This window comes from Myotis brandtii, unplaced genomic scaffold, assembly GCF_000412655.1.
Source record: "Myotis brandtii unplaced genomic scaffold, ASM41265v1 scaffold1460, whole genome shotgun sequence".
NCBI lineage: Eukaryota > Metazoa > Chordata > Mammalia > Chiroptera > Vespertilionidae > Myotis > Myotis brandtii.
Window position 1 is genome coordinate 618,730 of NW_005355248.1, and position 8,827 is coordinate 627,556.

General features: G+C 55.0%; 1 pseudogene; it reads left to right on the forward strand.

Annotated features, from left to right (window-relative positions):
• The first annotated feature begins 868 nt into the window (after positions 1 to 868).
• On the forward strand, positions 869 to 2,129 carry LOC106725229 (annotated as a pseudogene).
• Positions 2,130 to 8,827: the final 6,698 nt, after the last annotated feature.

An 8,827-nucleotide genomic window follows, 5' to 3' on the forward strand; every position in this document is an offset into this window, starting at 1 on the left:
GCAGGGTCTCAGAGGGCGGCAGGAAACAGACACAGGTGCTCCAGGCCCTGTCTGCGGCTCTGCCCCACGGGCAGGGCTGGGCTGCTCACATTCCCACAGCCACCATGGGTTCAGTACCAGCAGCTGCCCTGGGGCTGAGGGACCTGGACAGCTGCTGCCTAATCTTAGTAGCACAGGGCACTTAGCACCCGGGGCAGCTGGCCTGCGGGGTGGTGGCACGGGGTGTGAGTTACCCACCCAGCCGGCAGCTGCCTGGTCAGTTGCAGCATGGTAACTGACAATGGGATGGATTTATTTATTTATTTATTTATTTATGTTTAAATATATATTTTTATTGATTTCAGAGAGGAAGGGAGAAAGGGGGAGAGAGAGAGAGAGAGAGAGAGAGAATGAGAGAGAATTGTTGACTGGCTGCCTCCTGCACGACCCACACTGGGGATCAAGCCCACGGCCCTGACCGGCAATTGAATTATATGACCTCCTGGGTCATAGGTCAATGATGAACCACTGAGCCATGCCAGCCAGGCTATTTATTTATTTTTTAAATGCATTTTTATTTTGTTTTATTTTTTTGTTAATCCTAACCTGAGGACATTTTTCCATTGATTTTTAGAGAGAGTGGAAGGGGAGAGGGAGAAGCATCGATGTGAGAGAGACACATGGACTGGTTGCCTCCCACACATGTCCCCACCAGGGCCAGCGATTGAGCCTGCAACTGAGGTACATGCCCTTGACCAGAATCCAACCTGCGGCCCTTCAGTCCATGGGCCAGCACTCTATCCACTAAGCCAGCTCCCATTCAGTTGTAAATTAAGCTCCTGGAGAACAGGGGCCTTGTCTGACCTGCACTCCACAGTTCCCAGCACAGGGCCTGGACTCAGTGGTTTGAAGAATTGCCGACTGAATAAATGACTAAAGGAAGGGTCTCCAGTTGTAACCAGGGCCCTCGTGGACTCACTCAAAGGGAGCTCTGGTTTACAAAAGGAGAAGATGGTGTAAACTGGTTCATCAGTGACAAAGACGTTGAGGCCCAGATATAATAATAGATCGTCTGGAAGAGGGACCCACCGGTACCATACAGCAAACAAAAATGTCACCTGTAGAAATTGTGACAAATGGGGCCATTTGTCAAAAAATTGCCCCTTTCCACAAGAAGTCCACGCTGCTCCCTGTGCTCCAAGAGGACAGCTCCAGGACGCCTGTGCAGCCCGCTTTGCTTAGGCTGTTCTTGTCCCATGACTTCTACGCACAGATGTCATGGAAGACCTGCCTGGAGAACACGATGTGACGGTGTGACATGCAGGCCGCTGTGCCGATGCTTGCCCAGAAACCTGAAGGCAGCATCGCCAACCACTCCACCTGGACCACCCACAAAGCCGAGACCCCTCTGGACAATCAGCCTCAGCGAACCGCTATAGCTGTGGTCAAGAAGGCCACTATGCACAGGAATGTACAGAAAGGCGAACGTTTCACCAGACCTTTCCCACATCTCCATTCATCTACTACTATGATGACAAATAGGAAATTCGGGAGCAAGAATACAAATTAACAAAAAGTAAGAGAACTCCAGAAAAATGGGGATTTTCCAAGGCAGTTCAAGAGGCTGCATATGAAAGCAGCAAATCAGAGGTCCCACCGTGACGTGAAGAAGAGCCAGGCCTCAAGGAGAAACACAAAGTGGCCTCAAGGAAAGAAAGAACCCCAAAAGGAAGCAACAAAAGGGACAAGAGAGAGCGTGAAAAGCACAGGAGGCCGACAGGGGTCGTGACGGGATGAGGACTTTCCCAGAGGCCCCAGAACCCACTCTCCCCTCGGCACCTTCAAAGCCCAGAAGCCTCACAGTCCTTTCACCACTCACACGGCAGGAGCCCGGAGAAGAAAGCTGCCCGGAGAGGCCGGTGGCGGCGTGAGGAAAGGGGCGCTGCGTGGAGCGGAGGGGGTGGGGGGTGACTTCCTTCTTACTAAGCAGAGGGAACGGAGTCTAGGCTGCGACCGCTGCTGAGCTGGCTCTCCAGCACTGGTCTGCGCTTCACGTTCACAACATCCGCCAATCTTCTCACCAATCACAGTGAGTTTTGTTTTGTTGTTTTGTTGAATCTCAGCCACACCTAGAGCTGCTAAATGAAGACCTAGGACAGTGGTCGGCAAACTCATTAGTCAACAGAGCCAAATATCAACAGTACAACGATTGAAATTTCTTTTGAGAGCCACATTTGTTAAACTTAAACTATATAGGTAGGTACATTGTTATTAACTTAATTAGGGTACTCCTAAGGCTTAGGAAGAGCCACACTCAAGGGGCCAAAGAGCCGCATGTGGCTCTTGAGCCACAGTCTGCCGACCATGGACCTAGGAGATCTGTGCTCTGTGTCCAGCAGGTTACTAGGAGGGAAAACAAAGATAAACTCAGACTTCCCCTGTTCCAGCGGGTCATTTTCACTCAGAATCCTACAGGTAGGAAGAATTGATCTTTTCAAGAGAATTTTTAAAAAATACTTTGAAGAAGTTAAAGCTCATCAAATGTACTAGTAATTCATCTGCAGTGTGCCTATGTAAATTAAATCCTTGCCAGGAGAGAAATTATTATGAAAAAATTCATTGGTCTTTTCCGTCATCTCTCTCTCTTTAACATCGGAAAGGATGGTAGTTATAAATCTGAGTGTTGCTTGCTTCTGAAGCTGGGGTCAGAGTCTTCCTCTGGTCAGAGCATCAGGGCCGCACAGCGAAGGCTCCTCATCGAAGCCCCGAAGAAGCAGGGAAGTGGCTGCTGTGAAATACGAGCGAGGAATCCGTCCAGTATCAGCACCCAGAACAGATTTCCCGAGACAAGTGGGAAAGAGTCATCTGAAATGTTGATGTCCTGACAGTGAAATCGTTCCCACCGTTTTTACCGCCACACTTCAAGAACACTGTCACTTGGCTATATAGAGAAGAATTCTGCCCACCTTAAAAAAATTGTTTTGTTTTTATGGTGTGTTTTTTTTAACTGTATAGCTATACAGAAATGTTTGTACTTGTGAGCCTTTTGTACTTATCAAAGCCTAATGTTAGAATTGGAAAAATAAAATGTCTGAAATAGAAAAAAAAAAGAATAGATGACTCGCACCAGCAAACATCATTCACCAGAGAGGTGAGAGGAGGGTGCTTACCAACGGGGACCCTCCAGGCCGAGGACTTTCAGGCGCCTAAGCGCAGTGACAGATGTGAGTTCAGCTGCTTATCACCTAACCCGCCCAGGTGTGGTCTGTGGGCTGTGAGTCCTGCCCGAACTGCCCACTCAGGCCACGGTGCCTTTATAGACTGAATGTGTGTGTCCCCCCAAACTCATTTACTGAAGTCCTACCCCCCAAGGTGATGCTGTTAGGAGGTGGGCCCTTCAGAGGAAATTAGGTGCAGATGAGTTTGTGAGGGTGGGCCCCGTGGTGGGATGGTGCCCTTCTTAGGGGACACCTGAGCCTCTGTCTCCGCACGCCGAACGCAGCAGGACTGTCTGTGGCCAGGAGGAGGGCCTCGCCAATCCCCCGCCATGCTGGCGCCTGGTCTTGAACTTGCAGACTCCAGGACTGAGAAATAAGTGTCCGTTATGTAAGCCGCCAGCTGGTGGTATTGTCACCACAGCTAGAGCTGATTAAGACAGTGGGCCGGGGTGGCCCTGCCCCCCACAGGGAGGCTCCCTCTGTGGGCTGGCCCTCCAGCCTTGATCAGTGAGGACGCAAACCGAGATACTGCAACGGAGACCTCAGGATAAAGTGACTCAGGTCCCGGCTGGTGTGGCTCAATGGATAGAGCGTCGGCCTACGGAGTGGCTCAGTAAAAATCTAGGCAAAAGAGCAGGTGCGAGTCCCAGCAGACAGGAACACGCAGGTGGGAAGGCCCAAGCGGGTTTTGAATGCTCCCTGGAAAGGCGCTCCACACGGAGCGGCTTTGTGTCGCTCTTGCATCCGATTTAAGTTTCTTACAGGTGAACCCCATGTTGGTTGCAGGCTGCTCCCCGGCCTGGGCCCCGGTCAGGGCTCCTGCAAGAGGCAGCCAATCGATGTGTTTCCCTCACATCGATGTTACTCTCTGTCTTTCCCTCTCTCTTCCATTCTCCCTAAAAATCAATGGGAAAATATCCTCAGGTGAGGAGGATTAATAACAAAAACAAAAAAGGTAAAGTGACTCTAAAAGAGCAGCTCGCTTTCCTTCAGGACAGCCGGGGTGAGTGGAGCTGAGGCGTCCCGCCGTGGGAGCTGTCCGCGTCCGGGCTGTCCGGTCCTCTGACCCTTGTGCATCCCCTGGGGGCCGTCCCTGGCGTGACTGAGGCTGGTCCACGGCGCATCTCCAGCCCTTCTCACGGCGAGGAGGAGGTCCAGGACAAGTGGCTTTGCTTTGAAGATGATGCCAAATTTATGCATCTTGCTTCCATTTATACCCCGTTATTCAGTCATCCCAGCAGCGAGGCGGCTGGGACCGTAGGCACCACAGCAGCTGTGCCCACGGGAGGCGCAGGGTCTGTCATAGGAAGAAGGTCCTGAGATGAACCCTGGGAGACAGAGGGCACCTCTGCCAGACCTGGGGCAGCTGCCCTTCCTCCGCTTGCACGTGGGCCCAGCCCTAGCCTTGGGTGCCTGTGAGACGTCTGTGTCTTTATCCTTTTTTATTATTATTTGAGAAAGAGGGAGAGAGAGAGAGAGAGAGAGAGAGAGAGAGAGAGAGAGAAACATCGATCTGTTGCCTCCAGCACACATCCCGACGGGGGCAGGGATTGAACGTGCAACCGAAGTACATGCACTTCACAGGGACTCGAACCTCTGGCCCTTGGGTCCAAGGACTGACACTCTAACCACTGAGCCAAACCGGCCAGGGCTGAACCCGCCACCTTTTGCTGCCAGGGGGCTCAGAGCAAGCCCTGAGCACAAACCCCAGGACAGTGGTGGGGGGTGAGGGGAGAACACGCCTGTGAGCCGACCTGGACGTGGTCACCTCCACCGAGGGCCCTGAGCCAGGCCACCCCGGGTGCCTGAACGTGACTTTGGCAGCCTTCATTCTCTTCCGCATTTTTCGCATTTTTGCCCATGGGACCCCTGCCATCTCTTCCCACATCCCTGCGTTCCCTCCTGGGGCTCTCCTGGGGGAGGGGGGCGGGGACTCCTGGGGCTCCGGCCTCATCGTGACATGTGAGCCTCCAGTGATGGGCCAATCTCAGGCCGTTGGGCGTCAGTCTTGGCTTATCAGGGCTCTTGTTGCTCTGCAAAGAGCACGCAGCCAGCAGCACCCCTCTATCCTCTTCAGAGGACAAGCATCTGTAACAAAAAGTAACACTTTGTCTCCCTTTAGGGTCACTCTGTCCAGAGGAATGGCTGGTGGGTCCGCCCACCAACAACCCGGAAGTGCTGGGTCAGCTCAGGGCCCCGGGCCTCGCCTCCCCAACCTGCTCCCTTGCCCTGTGACCCGCGCAATCCAGGCCTGCGCAGCGCGGCACAGCATCCAGTAAGGGCTCCGATCAGCGGAGGGGAACCAAGAAAGCCTGGTGGGATCTGGCACAATTGACGCTGAAATTAGAGTCATTGTTTAGACTTCACCCGCTCAGCACTGTCTTTGGAGGCGCCATCCTGGGTGCCTGGCGCGCTCTGCGGGCGTTTGCCCTTCCTCGGGTGTGCTTTTCCGTGAAATAGCACCTTCTGTCACGGCAGGCTCTTCGGAAGGAATGGAAGGAAGAGGGGTGGGCGTGGGCGACATGCGCTGAGCGGCCATGACATGCTGGGCCAGGCCTGGAGAGGAGCCCTGGCCAGTGCGCTCAGTGGTTAGAGTGTCAGCCCGCACACCCAAGGGTCTTGGGTTCCATTCCTGGTCAAGGGCACGTAGGTGGGTTGCAGGTTCCATCCAAGGCATCCAATCTATGTGTCTCTCTCACCTCTCTCTCTCTCTCTCTCTCTCCCTCCCTCTCTCCCCCTGTCCCTTCCACTCTCTAAAAATCAATGGCAAAAAGATCCTCGGGTGAGGATTAACAACCACAACAGAAAAGACAATACTCTGAGTGCTTGGGCGGCTCAGTAAAAATCTAGGCAAAGGAGCAGGTGCGAGTCCCAGCAGACAGGAACGCGCAGGTGGGAAGGCCCAAGCGGGTTTTGAACGCTCCCTGGAAAGGCGCTCCACACAGAGCAGCATCGTGTCGCTATTGCATCCGATTTAAGTTTCTTACAGGTGAACCCCATGCCTTCGTCAAGGGCCCCAAGATGCTGGAACCAAGAGGGCCTTGAGCATCATCTGGTCCAGCCTCGTTTTTTGGCTGAAGACCGTCTTCTCCTGTTTCCCTGACATGCCCAGCACCTTCTTGGTATACAGCAGGGGCTCACTCGGTAGCAATTGAATGAATGGTGTGCGTCCTTCCTGCGGTCTGTCATTCACCTCACCCCGCGCCCCTGAGCGAGGAAACAGGAGCACGCTGGGCTGGGAAACGCATTCCGTGCATCATTAACCAGCCCGTGGGGGGTCTGGCTGTTTTTATGAGCGTTTCCCTCTGGGAATGACCTTCACTGCGGCTCAGAACATGAACTCCGTGCATCCAAGCGTTTGCGGACAGCATTGCGGTCCCCATGATTGTCTTAGGCTCACAGCGAATTCTGGGACAGGCTCTGTACACACCGAGGCGGGGCCTGCACATGCCATAGCGGGGCCTGCACACGCTGGGGTGGGGCCTTCACTGGAGCCCCTTGCAGTGTCCAGCCCTGTGGGGGGTGCTTTTCGATGCTTCTCAGTGCCTCCCTGAGACCCGTGGGCTCCGTTAGACGTGTGATGTTGCTTAGACCAACTTCACAGCTATTGCCTATGAAATCGAAAATGAGCCCGGGTGGCATGGCTCAGTGTTTGAGCGTCAACCTATGAACCAGGAGGTCATGGTTTGATTCCTGTTCAGGGCACATGCCCAGGATGGAATGACACGTTAATCCGACACGTGGAGCCCGAGGGCGGGCTGTGCTTGTCTAACCATTGCCCAAACCGGGGGACTGCCCCTCTGATCTCGCAGCCGGGTGCACTGAGGAAGGGGTGCAGGGGGGCTCCCCTGACTCCAATGCCCATCCTATCTCCTGTGATGGAATGACACGTTAATCCGACATATGGAGCCTGAGGGCGGGCTGTGCTTGTCTAACCATTGCCCAAACTGGGGGACTGCCCTCTGATCTCGCAGCCGGGTGCACTGAGGACGGGGTAAATGGGGGCTCCCCTGACTCCAATGCCCATCCTATCTCCTGGGGGCCTGCACATGCCCTGGTAGGGCCTTCACACGCCAGGGCAGGCTCTGCACATGCTGGGACAGTCTCTGTACATGCTGGAGCAGGTTCTGTACATGCCATGGTGGGGCCTGCACACGCCAGGGCGGGCTCTGCACATTCTGGGACAGTCTCTGTACATGCTGGGGCAGGTTCTGTACATGCCATGGTGGGGCCTGCACACGCCAGGGCGGGCTCTGCACATTCTGGGACAGTCTCTGTACATGCTGGGGCAGGTTCTGTACATGCCATGGTGGGGCCTGCACACGCCAGGGCGGGCTCTGCACATTCTGGGACAGGCTCTGTACACGCTGGGGCGGGGCCTGTACACACTGAGGCGGGGCCTGCACATGCCCGGGTGGGGCCTGCACACGCTGGGGTGGGGCCTTCACTGGAGCCCCTTGCAGTGTCCGGCCCTGTGGGGGGTGCTTTTCGAATCTTCTCAGTGCCTCCCTGAGACCCATGGGCTCTGTTAGACGTGTGATGTTGCTTAGACCAACTTCACAGCTGTTGCCTATGAAATCAAAAATGAGCCCGGGTGGCATGGCTCAGTGCTTGAGCGTCAATCTATGAACCAGGAGGTCATGGTTTGAGCCTTGGCTCACCTGCGGCCTGGGAAACCTGAGATCTAGCGTTGCCCGAAGGATGGGACTTGGCCCACTGCCGTCACCCTCCCTTTCCCACGCCTGTCACGGCTGTTAGGCTGACAAGCAGGATACTTATTCTAGGTTCCCAGCTTTCAGTTAGGGAGCTGGAGCCCAGGACCACCCAGGAAGCTGGGAATGAAGGGGCATCATTGGCCTGGGGGGGTATGAGCGGGGCGGGAGGGTGGGGGGAGCAGACAGGCCACCAGGAACCGCTGTGCTCGGGACCCTGCGTCCCAGCCACACTTTGTCACAAGAAATGGCTGCCACAGGGTCATTCTCCCCCCACATCCAAACCTCTGTCCAGCATCAGCTGTGCACCAGGCACCGTACTAGGCACTGCCGACACAACCAGGAAAGACACAGCTCCTGCTTTCCAGAGCGTCACCGGCCGGCAGAGAGCGCAGACTCAGCCCTTCACCCACGTTTCACCAGGCTGGCTGGGAGGTGGAGGAGCCAGGGGTTGGAGTGCTGCAGGCGGAATATCATGCTGAAGCTCACTGCAGGCTAGGCCCCGGCTTGGGCGGCACCCTGTGCCTGCCATGATTTGCATCCTTGGACTAGTATCTGGCCCATCTCGTTCCGCCTTCTACCTTAGCAAACGGAAGCACAGCTTTAGCAACTGACATGAAGGCCAGTCCATAGCAAACAAGTCCTGCCCGGTCCCCACCGCGACCGGGCTCAGTGCTTCCTGAAACCATGGGGGATTGACAGCCTCCAGGAGCCGGCAGCCAGGGGAGGCCAGAACTATGCTCACAGATGCAGGAATGGAGCACAGCCTGTTTCCATGGCGACAGTGATAACAGCCTATATTTATAGACCCTCTATCTCTAAGGAGCTCAAAGTACTTTACAGACACATTATCTTCTTTTGGGGGTGGGAGTGGGGGGAGAAGGAGAGAGAGAGAGAGGAGAGAAGAGCAGGAGGGGG